Source organism: Chiloscyllium plagiosum, unplaced genomic scaffold, assembly GCF_037043375.1.
Source record: "Chiloscyllium plagiosum isolate Xiang-an unplaced genomic scaffold, Cpla_swu_hap1 HiC_scaffold_51, whole genome shotgun sequence".
NCBI lineage: Eukaryota > Metazoa > Chordata > Chondrichthyes > Orectolobiformes > Hemiscylliidae > Chiloscyllium > Chiloscyllium plagiosum.
This window is the reverse complement of record NW_028270189.1, coordinates 28443693-28461537: the sequence shown is the minus strand read 5'-3', so window position 1 is coordinate 28461537 and position 17845 is coordinate 28443693. Positions and strand designations below refer to the sequence as shown.

General features: G+C 45.4%; 5 non-coding genes across 5 annotated transcripts; all 5 read left to right on the top strand.

The window, feature by feature from the left end:
- Positions 1-2222: 2222 nt before the first annotated feature.
- On the top strand, positions 2223-2304 carry trnal-cag (transfer RNA leucine (anticodon CAG)). Its single transcript has one exon. It is a non-coding gene; the product is annotated as a tRNA-Leu (tRNA).
- Positions 2305-5579: 3275 nt separating this feature from the next.
- Positions 5580-5661, top strand: trnal-cag (transfer RNA leucine (anticodon CAG)). Its single transcript has one exon. It is a non-coding gene; the product is annotated as a tRNA-Leu (tRNA).
- Positions 5662-8944: 3283 nt separating this feature from the next.
- trnal-cag (transfer RNA leucine (anticodon CAG)) lies at positions 8945-9026 on the top strand. Its single transcript has one exon. It is a non-coding gene; the product is annotated as a tRNA-Leu (tRNA).
- Positions 9027-12310: 3284 nt separating this feature from the next.
- Positions 12311-12392, top strand: trnal-cag (transfer RNA leucine (anticodon CAG)). The gene has a single exon. It is a non-coding gene; the product is annotated as a tRNA-Leu (tRNA).
- A 3283-nt stretch (positions 12393-15675) lies between these two features.
- trnal-cag (transfer RNA leucine (anticodon CAG)) lies at positions 15676-15757 on the top strand. Its single transcript has one exon. It is a non-coding gene; the product is annotated as a tRNA-Leu (tRNA).
- The last annotated feature ends 2088 nt before the right edge of the window (positions 15758-17845 follow it).

Here is a 17845-nt window from a genome sequence, read left to right as displayed (position 1 = left end):
CGCATCCTATCCAGAAACTCACCCGATTACCTTTGCAATTTTCTGAGTGTAATAGCCTCCTCCACTTCCTCTGGAAGATCATTCCAAACACGCACAACATTCTTTGTGGGAAATGTGCCTCAGGTCCTTTGTCACTTTCAGCCCACTCACCTTAAAGCTATGCTGTCGAGTTTTCAACTCACACCAACTTGGGTAAAGCACGTAAATACTCAGTTTACCACCCTTCCATAAGGTCATGTCGCAGCTGTTACGCTGCAGGGAAAGTCGTCCCAGCCTATTCCACCTCGCCCAACGGTACAAACATCGACGACATCTTTGTCTATATTTTGTCATCAATTTAACGTGTCTTTTTTTTTTACGTTTCCAAGATGTCGATTACGCTGGACAACAACGAGCTATTGGAAACAGAAAGGGGAGACGTAGAACGGATTCAACTTTCAGTGCTGGACGCCACGGAGCTGCAGCACATCCGGCTGTGGCTTGTTTCTGTCGTGTAGTGGTCATCACGTTCGCCTAACACGCGAAAGATCCCCAGTCCGGAACTGGGCAGAAACTGCTTTGTTCTTCAACTGCAGCCTTTTACATGGACAAGAGCTGAGCTTTCTTGCATGCTTTCCCATCTGCAAACCTGCCTTCGAATTTGCTGGAATAAACCTGCTCTGGTAGTGAAATGTAATGCAATTCCATTTAATTACAGTGCAAAGCGTTGTTAAATTTTTCTCCAACCTGGTTCTGATCATATGCCATTCTGTTGGAGAGTGCAGTTACCGCCTTTTGATCCTTCCACGAAAAGCAGTATTGCATTTGCCTTCCTTGCGCAGGCGGCACGGTTCAAAGACAGGAAAGAAGCAGATGCTCTGGTGTCACAGCGCACCACGAATTCCTGAACTTGTCTGTCTGTCAAATGTACCCCAAGGTCGTCTCAGAAAGACCTCATTTGGAAGCTGTCAATCGTTATTCAACGTGCGAGAATTGGCACCAGATATCCTGAATCATGTTTTGGAGCAATTCGCACGTTAGTGGCTCATTCAATCAGCAACAGCAATGAAAGAAATTGCACTATCAGGAACCTTTCGACTTGCGCATTCACAGCGTCGCTAGTATTAAGGTCCGCCCCTAGATTTAAGTCATGTTGGAACTGAAACGGAGGAATCGACAGAGAGGCTACAGAATGATATCGCATCCATTTGGTTTTCTTTTAATCACTGACGAGCAGGAAAATGTAAACGGGGAGGGCGTGTGGAGAAGTGAGGCAGTTGCAGCTCTGGTGAAATTCCTTCTTTGTGATTCACTCAGCAGCCAGAGACGTGAAGGTGACTCAGGCGTGAAAGCTCTTCACATCGAGAACAAAAAGCACTCAAGGGCAGTTAGCACCTCTTCTGGAGTGGGGGTGGGGTGAGGTAATTACCTTTTGACTTCTGTTGCTATGTTCAGAAACTGGCTTTTAGATTGAGGTGAACAGAAACTGCATTTCTAAAAAGCACCACGGAATTTAGCAAAATTTATTGAGTCGCTTCTCCTCGATTCCCACCCAGGTTTCCAACTCAGTTGGTATCCATGTGGCTCATGTCCCGGAGTGAACATCTCAGCAACAAATTGCACGGTTAAGGTAAAAGGCACGGAAAGTGGCATCTCGAACTGGCTCCGAGGTCAGAGCATTCTCACAATGTGATCTGTCGTTCTCGGATTGTAATGCTACCTCCGGTTTTAGGGTGGAGAACATTCTTTGGGACTCTTATTCTGAAAAAAAAAACAGATACAGTGACAGAAACTATGCTGCACGGTATGATGTGGAACACGGCCTGCTCAGGTATGTGCATTTTCCCTGTAGTCCGGTGTGTTTCGTGTTCCGTGTAAACGTGAAAGTCGTCCTGTTTCGAGCAATGGGTGAAATCATTTAGCAAAGCAAGAATGGAAATTCCAGTAATGTCAAGCAGCTCATGGTTATTTGAACAAATCATAAGCGAACCCATATTCTCACGCACTGACAGATACATTTGTAGCTGAAAAGAGTCTGAGAAGATAGACTCAGCTTACCATTGATTTTTGTCTGGATTGATGGGCTATCAATATCTGCTGCGAAATTGACATTGTAGCCGGGGACATCCCAGCAGCTGTGCGAGTCCGAGAGGAATCATGGAACCCTTTTCATGTGACTTTGCATCTGTTGTTATGCAGGAGCACAATTGGAGATAGAAGTAAATGAGGTGGCGCGGCCGGCTGGTAGTGTGGCCGAGCGGTCTAAGGCGCTGGATCCAGGTTCCAGTCTCGAAAGGGGCGTGGGTTCGAATCCCACCACTGCCATTTCTGCTGATCAACTCCAACGCTGCAGCTTGTTAAAATGCTGTTTCGGTGCCCACTGTATATTGATGTTGAAAACAAAAGTATAATGGGTTTGCTTCCCAGGGAATTAACTTTGGTGTGAGATCCTGCCAAATATTTGAAAATGTCTCCACTGTCATGATCGTGTTCGCCTCCCGCGCGGAAAATCGCAAACAGTTCTGCCGTCCCAGGCAAGTTGAGCTTTTACTGGAACCGAATGGAGACTGTTTTTTCATCGTTGTTGTGAAATGAAGTCCTCCGGTGACTCTACTCGTTGTTATTTGGGTTTCTAGCTAATGGGAAAATCGTTCCAATGAATTTCGATGTCATACCTGATTGAATTTCTCCCATTTCCTTCATTTCCGTCCTGGAAACATCGGAAGGGAAAGGTAATCTAATCGAGACTGTGACTGGTGAAATTCATTTTTTACGGCCAATTCTTATTATTTTCTTTCTTTCTCTCGTTTCAGCATTGTCTGGAAAGTGGTGGTGCGCTAAGGCTGCAGTATGTTTGAAAGAGTCGTTTGGAAATGCCCTCTTGTTAGTTGTGAGATTACTTTATGACTCATGCCCTCGGACTGTATCACATTTAGCATTCATGCATCTCTGCGTCTGAAAATGCATGAGGTATGCCAGTTTTGTTTGTGTTCCGTGTTAAATGCTTTCTGTTTTGCGATTCGCTCAACACATTTCGATTTAACAGGATTTCTGAGGTAACTTCCAGCAGCAAAAATCCTCAGCTGAGGATCTGGGAAAATTTCACAGAGTATGGTCAGTCGGAGCTAAAGTAAGGAAGTCGTTCCTTTTGTGCAGTGTTTCACAATACTACCTTTCCCGTGAGCAGTCGAACAGACTAAATGATTGTGCCACAGACTGCGATGGCAAACTCCGCTAAAAAGTAATCCTTTAAAGCCGGTGGAAGCAACATGACGTTATTGGGGTACACCGTGGAAAAAGATACTTCGGTGGACCTCGTCCATGCTCACCACATTTAAACAAGTCCCGTTCCCCAGCATTTGACCCCAATCCCTCTAAACGCATCCTATCCAGAAACTCACCCGATTACCTTTGCAATTTTCTGAGTGTAATAGCCTCCTCCACTTCCTCTGGAAGATCATTCCAAACACGCACAACATTCTTTGTGGGAAATGTGCCTCAGGTCCTTTGTCACTTTCAGCCCACTCACCTTAAAGCTATGTTGTCGAGTTTTCAACTCACACCAACTTGGGTAAAGCACGTAAATACTCAGTTTACCACCCTTCCATAAGGTCATGTTGCAGCTGTTACGCTGCAGGGAAAGTCGTCCCAGCCTATTCCACCTCGCCCTACGGTACAAACATCGACGACATCTTTGTCTATATTTTGTCATCAATTTAACGTGTCTTTTTTTTTACGTTTCCAAGATGTCGATTACGCTGGACAACAACGACCTATTGGAAACAGAAAGGGGAGACGTAGAACGGATTCAACTTTCAGTGCTGGACGCCACGGAGCTGCAGCACATCCGGCTGTGGCTTGTTTCTGTCGTGTAGTGGTCATCACGTTCGCCTAACACGCGAAAGATCCCCAGTCCGGAACTGGGCAGAAACTGCTTTGTTCTTCAACTGCAGCCTTTTACATGGACAAGAGCTGAGCTTTCTTGCATGCTTTCCCATCTGCAAACCTGCCTTCGAATTTGCTGGAATAAACCTGCTCTGGTAGTGAAATGTAATGCAATTCCATTTAATTACAGTGCAAAGCGTTGTTAAATTTTTCTCCAACCTGGTTCTGATCATATGCCATTCTGTTGGAGAGTGCAGTTACCGCCTTTTGATCCTTCCACGAAAAGCAGTACCGCATTTGCCTTCCTTGCGCAGGCGGCACGGTTCAAAGACAGGAAAGAAGCAGATGCTCTGGTGTCACAGCGCACCACGAATTCCTGAACTTGTCTGTCTGTCAAATGTACCCCAAGGTCGTCTCAGAAAGACCTCATTTGGAAGTTGTCAATCGTTATTCAACGTGCGAGAATTGGCACCAGATATCCTGAATCATGTTTTGGAGCAATTCGCACGTTAGTGGCTCATTCAATCAGCAACAGCAATGAAAGAAATTGCACTCTCAGGAACCTTTCGACTTGCGCATTCACAGCGTCGCTAGTATTAAGGTCCGCCCCTAGATTTAAGTCATGTTGGAACTGAAACGGAGGAATCGACAGAGAGGCTACAGAATGATATCGCATCCATTTGGTTTTCTTTTAATCACTGACGAGCAGGAAAATGTAAACGGGGAGGGCGTGTGGAGAAGTGAGGCAGTTGCAGCTCTGGTGAAATTCCTTCTTTGTGATTCACTCAGCAGCCAGAGACGTGAAGGTGACTCAGGCGTGAAAGCTCTTCACATCGAGAACAAAAAGCACTCAAGGGCAGTTAGCACCTCTTCTGGAGTGGGGGTGGGGTGAGGTAATTACCTTTTGACTTCTGTTGCTATGTTCAGAAACTGGCTTTTAGATTGAGGTGAACAGAAACTGCATTTCTAAAAAGCACCACGGAATTTAGCAAAATTTATTGAGTCGCTTCTCCTCGATTCCCACCCTGGTTTCCAACTCAGTTGGTATCCATGTGGCTCATGTCCAGGAGTGAACATCTCAGCAACAAATTGCACGGTTAAGGTAAAAGGCACGGAAAGTGGCATCTCGAACTGGCTCCGAGGTCAGAGCATTCTCACAATGTGATCTGTCGTTCTCGGATTGTAATGCTACCTCCGGTTTTAGGGTGGAGAACATTCTTTGGGACTCTTATTCTGAAAAAAAAAACAGATACAGTGACAGAAACTATGCTGCACGGTATGATGTGGAACACGGCCTGCTCAGGTATGTGCATTTTCCCTGTAGTCCGGTGTGTTTCGTGTTCCGTGTAAACGTGAAAGTCGTCCTGTTTCGAGCAATGGGTGAAATCATTTAGCAAAGCAAGAATGGAAATTCCAGTAATGTCAAGCAGCTCATGGTTATTTGAACAAATCATAAGCGAACCCATATTCTCACGCACTGACAGATACATTTGTAGCTGAAAAGAGTCTGAGAAGATAGACTCAGCTTACCATTGATTTTTGTCTGGATTGATGGGCTATCAATATCTGCTGCGAAATTGACATTGTAGCCGGGCACATCCCAGCAGCTGTGCGAGTCCGAGAGGAATCATGGAACCCTTTTCATGTGACTTTGCATCTGTTGTTATGCAGGAGCACAATTGGAGATACAAGTAAATGAGGTGGCGCGGCCGGCTGGTAGTGTGGCCGAGCGGTCTAAGGCGCTGGATCCAGGTTCCAGTCTCGAAAGGGGCGTGGGTTCGAATCCCACCACTGCCATTTCTGCTGATCAACTCCAACGCTGCAGCTTGTTAAAATGCTGTTTCGGTGCCCACTGTATATTGATGTTGAAAACAAAAGTATAATGGGTTTGCTTCCCAGGGAATTAACTTTGGTGTGAGATCCTGCCAAATATTTGAAAATGTCTCCACTGTCATGATCGTGTTCGCCTCCCGCGCGGAAAATCGCAAACAGTTCTGCCGTCCCAGGCAAGTTGAGCTTTTACTGGAACCGAATGGAGACTGTTATTTCATCGTTGTTGTGAAATGAAGTCCTCCGGTGACTCTACTCGTTGTTATTTGGGTTTCTAGCTAATGGGAAAATCGTTCCAATGAATTTCGATGTCATACCTGATTGAATTTCTCCCATTTCCTTCATTTCCGTCCTGGAAACATCGGAAGGGAAAGGTAATCTAATCGAGACTGTGATTGGTGAAATTCATTTTTTACGGCCAATTCTTATTATTTTCTTTCTTTCTCTCGTTTCAGCATTGTCTGGAAAGTGGTGGTGCGCTAAGGCTGCAGTATGTTTGAAAGAGTCGTTTGGAAATGCCCTCTTGTTAGTTGTGAGATTACTTTATGACTCATGCCCTCGGACTGTATCACATTTAGCATTCATGCATCTCTGCGTCTGAAAATGCATGAGGTATGCCAGTTTTGTTTGTGTTCCGTGTTAAATGCTTTCTGTTTTGCGATTCGCTCAACACATTTCGATTTAACAGGATTTCTGAGGTAACTTCCAGCAGCAAAAATCATCAGCTGAGGATCTGGGAAAATTTCACAGAGTAACGTCAGTCGGAGCTAAAGTAAGGAAGTCGTTCCTTTTGTGCAGTGTTTCACAATACTACCTTTCCCGTGAGCAGTCGAACAGACTAAATGATTGTGCCACAGACTGCGATGGCAAACTCCGCTAAAAAGTAATCCTTTAAAGCCGGTGGAAGCAACATGACGTTATTGGGGTACACCGTGGAAAAAGATACTTCGGTGGACCTCGTCCATGCTCACCACATTGCCAAAATTAAACAAGTCCCGTTCCCCAGCATTTGACCCCAATCCCTCTAAACGCATCCTATCCAGAAACTCACCCGATTACCTTTGCAATTTTCTGAGTGTAATAGCCTCCTCCACTTCCTCTGGAAGATCATTCCAAACACGCACAACATTCTTTGTGGGAAATGTGCCTCAGGTCCTTTGTCACTTTCAGCCCACTCACCTTAAAGCTATGTTGTCGAGTTTTCAACTCACACCAACTTGGGTAAAGCACGTAAATACTCAGTTTACCACCCTTCCATAAGGTCATGTTGCAGCTGTTACGCTGCAGGGAAAGTCGTCCCAGCCTATTCCACCTCGCCCTACGGTACAAACATCGACGACATCTTTGTCTATATTTTGTCATCAATTTAACGTGTCTTTTTTTTTACGTTTCCAAGATGTCGATTACGCTGGACAACAACGACCTATTGGAAACAGAAAGGGGAGACGTAGAACGGATTCAACTTTCAGTGCTGGACGCCACGGAGCTGCAGCACATCCGGCTGTGGCTTGTTTCTGTCGTGTAGTGGTCATCACGTTCGCCTAACACGCGAAAGATCCCCAGTCCGGAACTGGGCAGAAACTGCTTTGTTCTTCAACTGCAGCCTTTTACATGGACAAGAGCTGAGCTTTCTTGCATGCTTTCCCATCTGCAAACCTGCCTTCGAATTTGCTGGAATAAACCTGCTCTGGTAGTGAAATGTAATGCAATTCCATTTAATTACAGTGCAAAGCGTTGTTAAATTTTTCTCCAACCTGGTTCTGATCATATGCCATTCTGTTGGAGAGTGCAGTTACCGCCTTTTGATCCTTCCACGAAAAGCAGTACCGCATTTGCCTTCCTTGCGCAGGCGGCACGGTTCAAAGACAGGAAAGAAGCAGATGCTCTGGTGTCACAGCGCACCACGAATTCCTGAACTTGTCTGTCTGTCAAATGTACCCCAAGGTCGTCTCAGAAAGACCTCATTTGGAAGTTGTCAATCGTTATTCAACGTGCGAGAATTGGCACCAGATATCCTGAATCATGTTTTGGAGCAATTCGCACGTTAGTGGCTCATTCAATCAGCAACAGCAATGAAAGAAATTGCACTCTCAGGAACCTTTCGACTTGCGCATTCACAGCGTCGCTAGTATTAAGGTCCGCCCCTAGATTTAAGTCATGTTGGAACTGAAACGGAGGAATCGACAGAGAGGCTACAGAATGATATCGCATCCATTTGGTTTTCTTTTAATCACTGACGAGCAGGAAAATGTAAACGGGGAGGGCGTGTGGAGAAGTGAGGCAGTTGCAGCTCTGGTGAAATTCCTTCTTTGTGATTCACTCAGCAGCCAGAGACGTGAAGGTGACTCAGGCGTGAAAGCTCTTCACATCGAGAACAAAAAGCACTCAAGGGCAGTTAGCACCTCTTCTGGAGTGGGGGTGGGGTGAGGTAATTACCTTTTGACTTCTGTTGCTATGTTCAGAAACTGGCTTTTAGATTGAGGTGAACAGAAACTGCATTTCTAAAAAGCACCACGGAATTTAGCAAAATTTATTGAGTCGCTTCTCCTCGATTCCCACCCTGGTTTCCAACTCAGTTGGTATCCATGTGGCTCATGTCCAGGAGTGAACATCTCAGCAACAAATTGCACGGTTAAGGTAAAAGGCACGGAAAGTGGCATCTCGAACTGGCTCCGAGGTCAGAGCATTCTCACAATGTGATCTGTCGTTCTCGGATTGTAATGCTACCTCCGGTTTTAGGGTGGAGAACATTCTTTGGGACTCTTATTCTGAAAAAAAAAACAGATACAGTGACAGAAACTATGCTGCACGGTATGATGTGGAACACGGCCTGCTCAGGTATGTGCATTTTCCCTGTAGTCCGGTGTGTTTCGTGTTCCGTGTAAACGTGAAAGTCGTCCTGTTTCGAGCAATGGGTGAAATCATTTAGCAAAGCAAGAATGGAAATTCCAGTAATGTCAAGCAGCTCATGGTTATTTGAACAAATCATAAGCGAACCCATATTCTCACGCACTGACAGATACATTTGTAGCTGAAAAGAGTCTGAGAAGATAGACTCAGCTTACCATTGATTTTTGTCTGGATTGATGGGCTATCAATATCTGCTGCGAAATTGACATTGTAGCCGGGCACATCCCAGCAGCTGTGCGAGTCCGAGAGGAATCATGGAACCCTTTTCATGTGACTTTGCATCTGTTGTTATGCAGGAGCACAATTGGAGATACAAGTAAATGAGGTGGCGCGGCCGGCTGGTAGTGTGGCCGAGCGGTCTAAGGCGCTGGATCCAGGTTCCAGTCTCGAAAGGGGCGTGGGTTCGAATCCCACCACTGCCATTTCTGCTGATCAACTCCAACGCTGCAGCTTGTTAAAATGCTGTTTCGGTGCCCACTGTATATTGATGTTGAAAACAAAAGTATAATGGGTTTGCTTCCCAGGGAATTAACTTTGGTGTGAGATCCTGCCAAATATTTGAAAATGTCTCCACTGTCATGATCGTGTTCGCCTCCCGCGCGGAAAATCGCAAACAGTTCTGCCGTCCCAGGCAAGTTGAGCTTTTACTGGAACCGAATGGAGACTGTTATTTCATCGTTGTTGTGAAATGAAGTCCTCCGGTGACTCTACTCGTTGTTATTTGGGTTTCTAGCTAATGGGAAAATCGTTCCAATGAATTTCGATGTCATACCTGATTGAATTTCTCCCATTTCCTTCATTTCCGTCCTGGAAACATCGGAAGGGAAAGGTAATCTAATCGAGACTGTGATTGGTGAAATTCATTTTTTACGGCCAATTCTTATTATTTTCTTTCTTTCTCTCGTTTCAGCATTGTCTGGAAAGTGGTGGTGCGCTAAGGCTGCAGTATGTTTGAAAGAGTCGTTTGGAAATGCCCTCTTGTTAGTTGTGAGATTACTTTATGACTCATGCCCTCGGACTGGATCACATTTAGCATTCATGCATCTCTGCGTCTGAAAATGCATGAGGTATGCCAGTTTTGTTTGTGTTCCGTGTTAAATGCTTTCTGTTTTGCGATTCGCTCAACACATTTCGATTTAACAGGATTTCTGAGGGTACTTCCAGCAGCAAAAATCCTCAGCTGAGGATCTGGGAAAATTTCACAGAGTATGGTCAGTCGGAGCTAAAGTAAGGAAGTCGTTCCTTTTGTGCAGTGTTTCACAATACTACCTTTCCCGTGAGCAGTCGAACAGACTAAATGATTGTGCCACAGACTGCGATGGCAAACTCCGCTAAAAAGTAATCCTTTAAAGCCGGTGGAAGCAACATGACGTTATTGGGGTACACCGTGGAAAAAGATACTTCGATGGACCTCGTCCATGCTCACCACATTGCCAAAATTAAACAAGTCCCGTTCCCCAGCATTTGACCCCAATCCCTCTAAACGCATCCTATCCAGAAACTCACCCGATTCCCTTTGCAATTTTCTGAGTGTAATAGCCTCCTCCACTTCCTCTGGAAGATCATTCCAAACACGCACAACATTCTTTGTGGGAAATGTGCCTCAGGTCCTTTGTCACTTTCAGCCCACTCACCTTAAAGCTATGCTGTCGAGTTTTCAACTCACACCAACTTGGGTAAAGCACGTAAATACTCAGTTTACCACCCTTCCATAAGGTCATGTCGCAGCTGTTACGCTGCAGGGAAAGTCGTCCCAGCCTATTCCACCTCGCCCTACGGTACAAACATCGACGACATCTTTGTCTATATTTTGTCATCAATTTAACGTGTCTTTTTTTTTTACGTTTCCAAGATGTCGATTACGCTGGACAACAACGAGCTATTGGAAACAGAAAGGGGAGACGTAGAACGGATTCAACTTTCAGTGCTGGACGCCACGGAGCTGCAGCACATCCGGCTGTGGCTTGTTTCTGTCGTGTAGTGGTCATCACGTTCGCCTAACACGCGAAAGATCCCCAGTCCGGAACTGGGCAGAAACTGCTTTGTTCTTCAACTGCAGCCTTTTACATGGACAAGAGCTGAGCTTTCTTGCATGCTTTCCCATCTGCAAACCTGCCTTCGAATTTGCTGGAATAAACCTGCTCTGGTAGTGAAATGTAATGCAATTCCATTTAATTACAGTGCAAAGCGTTGTTAAATCTTTCTCCAACCTGGTTCTGATCATATGCCATTCTGTTGGAGAGTGCAGTTACCGCCTTTTGATCCTTCCACGAAAAGCAGTACCGCATTTGCCTTCCTTGCGCAGGCGGCACGGTTCAAAGACAGGAAAGAAGCAGATGCTCTGGTGTCACAGCGCACCACGAATTCCTGAACTTGTCTGTCTGTCAAATGTACCCCAAGGTCGTCTCAGAAAGACCTCATTTGGAAGCTGTCAATCGTTATTCAACGTGCGAGAATTGGCACCAGATATCCTGAATCATGTTTTGGAGCAATTCGCACGTTAGTGGCTCATTCAATCAGCAACAGCAATGAAAGAAATTGCACTCTCAGGAACCTTTCGACTTGCGCATTCACAGCGTCGCTAGTATTAAGGTCCGCCCCTAGATTTAAGTCATGTTGGAACTGAAACGGAGGAATCGACAGAGAGGCTACAGAATGATATCGCATCCATTTGGTTTTCTTTTAATCACTGACGAGCAGGAAAATGTAAACGGGGAGGGCGTGTGGAGAAGTGAGGCAGTTGCAGCTCTGGTGAAATTCCTTCTTTGTGATTCACTCAGCAGCCAGAGACGTGAAGGTGACTCAGGCGTGAAAGCTCTTCACATCGAGAACAAAAAGCACTCAAGGGCAGTTAGCACCTCTTCTGGAGTGGGGGTGGGGTGAGGTAATTACCTTTTGACTTCTGTTGCTATGTTCAGAAACTGGCTTTTAGATTGAGGTGAACAGAAACTGCATTTCTAAAAAGCACCACGGAATTTAGCAAAATTTATTGAGTCGCTTCTCCTCGATTCCCACCCAGGTTTCCAACTCAGTTGGTATCCATGTGGCTCATGTCCAGGAGTGAACATCTCAGCAACAAATTGCACGGTTAAGGTAAAAGGCACGGAAAGTGGCATCTCGAACTGGCTCCGAGGTCAGAGCATTCTCACAATGTGATCTGTCGTTCTCGGATTGTAATGCTACCTCCGGTTTTAGGGTGGAGAACATTCTTTGGGACTCTTATTCTGAAAAAAAAAACAGATACAGTGACAGAAACTATGCTGCACGGTATGATGTGGAACACGGCCTGCTCAGGTATGTGCATTTTCCCTGTAGTCCGGTGTGTTTCGTGTTCCGTGTAAACGTGAAAGTCGTCCTGTTTCGAGCAATGGGTGAAATCATTTAGCAAAGCAAGAATGGAAATTCCAGTAATGTCAAGCAGCTCATGGTTATTTGAACAAATCATAAGCGAACCCATATTCTCACGCACTGACAGATACATTTGTAGCTGAAAAGAGTCTGAGAAGATAGACTCAGCTTACCATTGATTTTTGTCTGGATTGATGGGCTATCAATATCTGCTGCGAAATTGACATTGTAGCCGGGCACATCCCAGCAGCTGTGCGAGTCCGAGAGGAATCATGGAACCCTTTTCATGTGACTTTGCATCTGTTGTTATGCAGGAGCACAATTGGAGATACAAGTAAATGAGGTGGCGCGGCCGGCTGGTAGTGTGGCCGAGCGGTCTAAGGCGCTGGATCCAGGTTCCAGTCTCGAAAGGGGCGTGGGTTCGAATCCCACCACTGCCATTTCTGCTGATCAACTCCAACGCTGCAGCTTGTTAAAATGCTGTTTCGGTGCCCACTGTATATTGATGTTGAAAACAAAAGTATAATGGGTTTGCTTCCCAGGGAATTAACTTTGGTGTGAGATCCTGCCAAATATTTGAAAATGTCTCCACTGTCATGATCGTGTTCGCCTCCCGCGCGGAAAATCGCAAACAGTTCTGCCGTCCCAGGCAAGTTGAGCTTTTACTGGAACCGAATGGAGACTGTTATTTCATCGTTGTTGTGAAATGAAGTCCTCCGGTGACTCTACTCGTTGTTATTTGGGTTTCTAGCTAATGGGAAAATCGTTCCAATGAATTTCGATGTCATACCTGATTGAATTTCTCCCATTTCCTTCATTTCCGTCCTGGAAACATCGGAAGGGAAAGGTAATCTAATCGAGACTGTGATTGGTGAAATTCATTTTTTACGGCCAATTCTTATTATTTTCTTTCTTTCTCTCGTTTCAGCATTGTCTGGAAAGTGGTGGTGCGCTAAGGCTGCAGTATGTTTGAAAGAGTCGTTTGGAAATGCCCTCTTGTTAGTTGTGAGATTACTTTATGACTCATGCCCTCGGACTGGATCACATTTAGCATTCATGCATCTCTGCGTCTGAAAATGCATGAGGTATGCCAGTTTTGTTTGTGTTCCGTGTTAAATGCTTTCTGTTTTGCGATTCGCTCAACACATTTCGATTTAACAGGATTTCTGAGGGTACTTCCAGCAGCAAAAATCCTCAGCTGAGGATCTGGGAAAATTTCACAGAGTATGGTCAGTCGGAGCTAAAGTAAGGAAGTCGTTCCTTTTGTGCAGTGTTTCACAATACTACCTTTCCCGTGAGCAGTCGAACAGACTAAATGATTGTGCCACAGACTGCGATGGCAAACTCCGCTAAAAAGTAATCCTTTAAAGCCGGTGGAAGCAACATGACGTTATTGGGGTACACCGTGGAAAAAGATACTTCGATGGACCTCGTCCATGCTCACCACATTGCCAAAATTAAACAAGTCCCGTTCCCCAGCATTTGACCCCAATCCCTCTAAACGCATCCTATCCAGAAACTCACCCGATTCCCTTTGCAATTTTCTGAGTGTAATAGCCTCCTCCACTTCCTCTGGAAGATCATTCCAAACACGCACAACATTCTTTGTGGGAAATGTGCCTCAGGTCCTTTGTCACTTTCAGCCCACTCACCTTAAAGCTATGCTGTCGAGTTTTCAACTCACACCAACTTGGGTAAAGCACGTAAATACTCAGTTTACCACCCTTCCATAAGGTCATGTCGCAGCTGTTACGCTGCAGGGAAAGTCGTCCCAGCCTATTCCACCTCGCCCTACGGTACAAACATCGACGACATCTTTGTCTATATTTTGTCATCAATTTAACGTGTCTTTTTTTTTTACGTTTCCAAGATGTCGATTACGCTGGACAACAACGAGCTATTGGAAACAGAAAGGGGAGACGTAGAACGGATTCAACTTTCAGTGCTGGACGCCACGGAGCTGCAGCACATCCGGCTGTGGCTTGTTTCTGTCGTGTAGTGGTCATCACGTTCGCCTAACACGCGAAAGATCCCCAGTCCGGAACTGGGCAGAAACTGCTTTGTTCTTCAACTGCAGCCTTTTACATGGACAAGAGCTGAGCTTTCTTGCATGCTTTCCCATCTGCAAACCTGCCTTCGAATTTGCTGGAATAAACCTGCTCTGGTAGTGAAATGTAATGCAATTCCATTTAATTACAGTGCAAAGCGTTGTTAAATCTTTCTCCAACCTGGTTCTGATCATATGCCATTCTGTTGGAGAGTGCAGTTACCGCCTTTTGATCCTTCCACGAAAAGCAGTACCGCATTTGCCTTCCTTGCGCAGGCGGCACGGTTCAAAGACAGGAAAGAAGCAGATGCTCTGGTGTCACAGCGCACCACGAATTCCTGAACTTGTCTGTCTGTCAAATGTACCCCAAGGTCGTCTCAGAAAGACCTCATTTGGAAGCTGTCAATCGTTATTCAACGTGCGAGAATTGGCACCAGATATCCTGAATCATGTTTTGGAGCAATTCGCACGTTAGTGGCTCATTCAATCAGCAACAGCAATGAAAGAAATTGCACTCTCAGGAACCTTTCGACTTGCGCATTCACAGCGTCGCTAGTATTAAGGTCCGCCCCTAGATTTAAGTCATGTTGGAACTGAAACGGAGGAATCGACAGAGAGGCTACAGAATGATATCGCATCCATTTGGTTTTCTTTTAATCACTGACGAGCAGGAAAATGTAAACGGGGAGGGCGTGTGGAGAAGTGAGGCAGTTGCAGCTCTGGTGAAATTCCTTCTTTGTGATTCACTCAGCAGCCAGAGACGTGAAGGTGACTCAGGCGTGAAAGCTCTTCACATCGAGAACAAAAAGCACTCAAGGGCAGTTAGCACCTCTTCTGGAGTGGGGGTGGGGTGAGGTAATTACCTTTTGACTTCTGTTGCTATGTTCAGAAACTGGCTTTTAGATTGAGGTGAACAGAAACTGCATTTCTAAAAAGCACCACGGAATTTAGCAAAATTTATTGAGTCGCTTCTCCTCGATTCCCACCCAGGTTTCCAACTCAGTTGGTATCCATGTGGCTCATGTCCAGGAGTGAACATCTCAGCAACAAATTGCACGGTTAAGGTAAAAGGCACGGAAAGTGGCATCTCGAACTGGCTCCGAGGTCAGAGCATTCTCACAGTGTGATCTGTCGTTCTCGGATTGTAATGCTACCTCCGGTTTTAGGGTGGAGAACATTCTTTGGGACTCTTATTCTGAAAAAAAAACAGATACAGTGACAGAAACTATGCTGCACGGTATGATGTGGAACACGGCCTGCTCAGGTATGTGCATTTTCCCTGTAGTCCGGTGTGTTTCGTGTTCCGTGTAAACGTGAAAGTCGTCCTGTTTCGAGCAATGGGTGAAATCATTTAGCAAAGCAAGAATGGAAATTCCAGTAATGTCAAGCAGCTCATGGTTATTTGAACAAATCATAAGCGAACCCATATTCTCACGCACTGACAGATACATTTGTAGCTGAAAAGAGTCTGAGAAGATAGACTCAGCTTACCATTGATTTTTGTCTGGATTGATGGGCTATCAATATCTGCTGCGAAATTGACATTGTAGCCGGGGACATCCCAGCAGCTGTGCGAGTCCGAGAGGAATCATGGAACCCTTTTCATGTGACTTTGCATCTGTTGTTATGCAGGAGCACAATTGGAGATACAAGTAAATGAGGTGGCGCGGCCGGCTGGTAGTGTGGCCGAGCGGTCTAAGGCGCTGGATCCAGGTTCCAGTCTCGAAAGGGGCGTGGGTTCGAATCCCACCACTGCCATTTCTGCTGATCAACTCCAACGCTGCAGCTTGTTAAAATGCTGTTTCGGTGCCCACTGTATATTGATGTTGAAAACAAAAGTATAATGGGTTTGCTTCCCAGGGAATTAACTTTGGTGTGAGATCCTGCCAAATATTTGAAAATGTCTCCACTGTCATGATCGTGTTCGCCTCCCGCGCGGAAAATCGCAAACAGTTCTGCCGTCCCAGGCAAGTTGAGCTTTTACTGGAACCGAATGGAGACTGTTATTTCATCGTTGTTGTGAAATGAAGTCCTCCGGTGACTCTACTCGTTGTTATTTGGGTTTCTAGCTAATGGGAAAATCGTTCCAATGAATTTCGATGTCATACCTGATTGAATTTCTCCCATTTCCTTCATTTCCGTCCTGGAAACATCGGAAGGGAAAGGTAATCTAATCGAGACTGTGATTGGTGAAATTCATTTTTTACGGCCAATTCTTATTATTTTCTTTCTTTCTCTCGTTTCAGCATTGTCTGGAAAGTGGTGGTGCGCTAAGGCTGCAGTATGTTTGAAAGAGTCGTTTGGAAATGCCCTCTTGTTAGTTGTGAGATTACTTTATGACTCATGCCCTCGGACTGTATCACATTTGGCATTCATGCATCTCTGCGTCTGAAAATGCATGAGGTATGCCAGTTTTGTTTGTGTTCCGTGTTAAATGCTTTCTGTTTTGCGATTCGCTCAACACATTTCGATTTAACAGGATTTCTGAGGTAACTTCCAGCAGCAAAAATCCTCAGCTGAGGATCTGGGAAAATTTCACAGAGTATGGTCAGTCGGAGCTAAAGTAAGGAAGTCGTTCCTTTTGTGCAGTGTTTCACAATACTACCTTTCCCGTGAGCAGTCGAACAGACTAAATGATTGTGCCACAGACTGCGATGGCAACCTCCGCTAAAAAGTAATCCTTTAAAGCTGGTGGAAGCAACATGACGTTATTGGGGTACACCGTGGAAAAAGATACTTCGGTGGACCTCGTCCATGCTCACCACATTGCCAAAATTAAACAAGTTCCGTTCCCCAGCATTTGACCCCAATCCTTCTAAACGCATCCTATCCAGAAACTCACCCGATTACCTTTGCAATTTTCTGAGTGTAATAGCCTCCTCCACTTCCTCTGGAAGATCATTCCAAACACGCACAACATTCTTTGTGGGAAATGTGCCTCAGGTCCTTTGTCACTTTCAGCCCACTCACCTTAAAGCTATGCTGTCGAGTTTTCCACTCACACCAACTTGGGTAAAGCACGTAAATACTCAGTTTACCACCCTTCCATAAGGTCATGTCGCAGCTGTTACGCTGCAGGGAAAGTCGTCCCAGCCTATTCCACCTCGCCCTACGGTACAAACATCGACGACATCTTTGTCTATATTTTGTCATCAATTTAACGTGTCTTTTTTTTTTACGTTTCCAAGATGTCGATTACGCTGGACAACAACGAGCTATTGGAAACAGAAAGGGGAGACGTAGAACGGATTCAACTTTCAGTGCTGGACGCCACGGAGCTGCAGCACATCCGGCTGTGGCTTGTTTCTGTCGTGTAGTGGTCATCACGTTCGCCTAACACGCGAAAGATCCCCAGTCCGGAACTGGGCAGAAACTGCTTTGTTCTTCAACTGCAGCCTTTTACATGGACAAGAGCTGAGCTTTCTTGTATGCTTTCCCACCTGCAAACCTGCCTTCGAATTTGCTGGAATAAACCTGCTCTGGTAGTGAAATGTAATGCAATTCCATTTAATTACAGTGCAAAGCATTGTTAAATTTTTCTCCAACCTGGTTCTGATCATATACCATTCTGTTGGAGAGTGCAGTTACCGCCTTTTGATCCTTCCACGAAAAGCAGTACCGCATTTGCCTTCCTTGCGCAGGCGGCACGGTTCAAAGACAGGAAAGAAGCAGATGCTCTGGTGTCACAGCGCACCACGAATTCCTGAACTTGTCTGTCTGTCAAATGTACCCCAAGGTCGTCTCAGAAAGACCTCATTTGGAAGCTGTCAATCGTTATTCAACGTGCGAGAATTGGCACCAGATATCCTGAATCATGTTTTGGAGCAATTCGCACGTTAGTGGCTC